This window comes from Mustela nigripes, chromosome 4, assembly GCF_022355385.1.
Source record: "Mustela nigripes isolate SB6536 chromosome 4, MUSNIG.SB6536, whole genome shotgun sequence".
Classification (NCBI taxonomy): domain Eukaryota; kingdom Metazoa; phylum Chordata; class Mammalia; order Carnivora; family Mustelidae; genus Mustela; species Mustela nigripes.
The window spans coordinates 112995504-112998153 of NC_081560.1; the positions used below are offsets into that span (position 1 = coordinate 112995504).

Below are 2650 nucleotides of genomic sequence, written 5' to 3' on the forward strand. Positions count from 1 at the left end.
CTGTCACACCAAGTCCTGTGGATTTCGCTTCCTAAACCTCTTCAGTCCATATACTTCTCTCCATCTCTTCTCGTACTTTGGCAGTGCACCCTCGTCATCATGCCGTAGAAGCTTCTCACCCAGTCTCCTTGCGCCTTCCTTGCCTTTCTGGCCCCTGGTCTACACTGCAGGCAGGCCACTCTTGTCAGAATGCGGATGTGATCTTGTAAGTACCAGGTGACTGGTTAGTCTACCAGTTCTTGAAAAAATATTTTCCCACACACTCAAACGTATTTCAAAGAGAATCAGTCCCCCGTGGGGTAGTTTTCCTTGGTAGACAATTTGTTTCTGCACTGAGCCAGTCTGCCTCCTTCGAACTTCTCTGCGTCAGTTCCTCTCTGGAACCTGTGGCTTTGTTGGCACCCCGGGTAGGCACATGATGACCTTTTCCATGAGAAGTGAAGGCAGGAGCCCTCTGGATGGTGAATGTATGTACCGTCATGTTCCATAGGTAAAAGAACCATGTGTGTGTGGTGGAGGGTAAGTCCTTGAGGCTCCTCCCTCTAATTGGGTGAACTGGGAATTTTGAGACAGGAAGAAGGTCCTGTGTGTCCTTGTTTGCAGGGAGCATGCATTCTGATGGACAAAATGGAAAGGGGGAAAAACGAGCAGCTGATCAGATCTGTTTGTGCTGTGCTGGCTGATTAGCTGTGACCTGCAGATATGGGTCCCATCCTTGGCTCTGCTCTCTGCCTGCTTATGTCTGACTTGGGGAAAATCACTCGCCTCCAGCCTTCTGTTTGCTTGTTAGTATAATGAGGTGGTGCTTATCTATGTCATCTTTGCCGGCTCTCTGAAAAGACTCTAGTCCATTTTCCTGGCTTACAGATAAGGAAACTGGGGCCTGAGGTGTGATGACTTCCTGACTTCCTTTAAAGCCACACATATAGTTGGGGCCAACCACAGGCTGGATCTCCTGACCCCCACGCATCAGTCCTTAGAAATCCTACTATAATATGTTCCTTTCCAGAGGCCACGGGTGGGAAATGAGGGAAGTGGGTCAATCAGAACATTAAGAATAGCGCAGAAGATGGCACAATGTCCGCACGCCTTGGCGCCTGCATTTCACCAATAGGGCCACCTCTTCCCTTAGAAGTTCCCACAGGGCTGATGATCTGGACGCCTGGCCTGGAGCTTAGCTACGGTGAACGGGACCAGGGGAAGTGATGGCTGTTTGAAGTGGACTTTGTTGACGGCAGCTGGAGATAGCAGCTGACAGAGGAGGAAGAGGGAAGAGTGACAGACGGCAGATAGCCACAGGCCCGCAGGTCAGCCACTGTTGCCCAGGGTCCCCCATCCCCAGGAGCCATCTTCGTGTCACAGGAGCTGAGTGCTTACCCTGTGGGTTCTTAGTTTGATGTCACGTCTTGATGACAAGATTCCATTCTCTTCTGCATCAGTTTGAGACAGACATCGTAATGAAATTCTAATTAGCCAAATATGGAATGTAAGCCCGGCACTCATTTTATAGAGAAATTTTCTTATGTGAACTACTTTCCCTGATGATAGAGGAGATATGACGATGTAACATCAGATAAAGTTGATCTGATTGGCACTTGGTAAGAAGGGTTCCCGGCAAAAAAAGTGTTTTGTTGTTGTTGTCCTCCCTTTTGATCTTTCCTTTCCTTTTTTTTTTCTTTTGTGAGCGGTCATCTGATTTATAAAAAGATGCAACAAAATGTAAAATGGTACAAGATAATCAGTTTTAAGACATAAAAAAGTGAGTGTCTTTAGCCATAGCTCAGAACAGAGGAAATGGGTAAGGAGAATTGCTTGTATGAACTGGCAACAGGAAACGTTGGTAAAGGAGAGCTGAGGAACTCTATTAAGACATAGGAGTGAGGGGCTCCATCATCATCTGGCATTCACTCAGTGTCGTCCTACGGTTAGATATGTCCATGATGGGAACTCCAGCAATCTTCTGGGTCTGGGTCAGCTGATGCCACAGTGTAACACTCTGAATTACTTCCATACTGAGCAGTCATCTGCGTAGTTTGTCTTGTGTGTACGTGGTAATCATTTGAATCTTGGCTCTTTGGCAATCCTTAGAGCCACTTGATACTTTCACCCCGGTTTCTCAGTTTCAGCCATTACACAGTCAGTTGTACAACTGGTACACTTGGCACACAGCCTGTCCATCATTGATTGTACCCGGTCAAGTTTGGCTTAAATAGAAAAGTTGATAAAGTCAGTACCAACCAGGATGTGGTAAGGTGGCCCAGCTGTGTGTTTATACTAGAAAAATCAGGAGGGATGTAGGGGGACTTCTCTTTCCTTGAGAGCACGGGAAATTTTTTTTTCTTTCTTTTTAGGTTTTAATCTGTCCTTCTCTCAGAGAAGGATCTCGGAGCTAAGCATTCACTTACAAGTCACATACTTTCTTGCTTTCTCTTGCTTCCCCATGTTCACACCATGCCCATTTTTCCTTGCTTTTGATTTTCTAATTTACTCTTTGTAGTAGCATAAAACTTATCATTTAAATAAAATGTTGGCCTACTAAGTTATTGATTATTAGTAAGTTCTTTGTTCAAAATTTGAGAGCAAGAATTATTATGTAAATATATCTTTTGTTATTTAACTAGTCTTACAATGTTTAGCATCAAATTTCTTT

General features: G+C 44.9%; 1 pseudogene; it reads right to left on the minus strand.

The window, feature by feature from the left end:
* Positions 1 to 1769: 1769 nt before the first annotated feature.
* LOC132016386 (rRNA-processing protein FCF1 homolog) lies at positions 1770 to 2442 on the minus strand (annotated as a pseudogene).
* Positions 2443 to 2650: the final 208 nt, after the last annotated feature.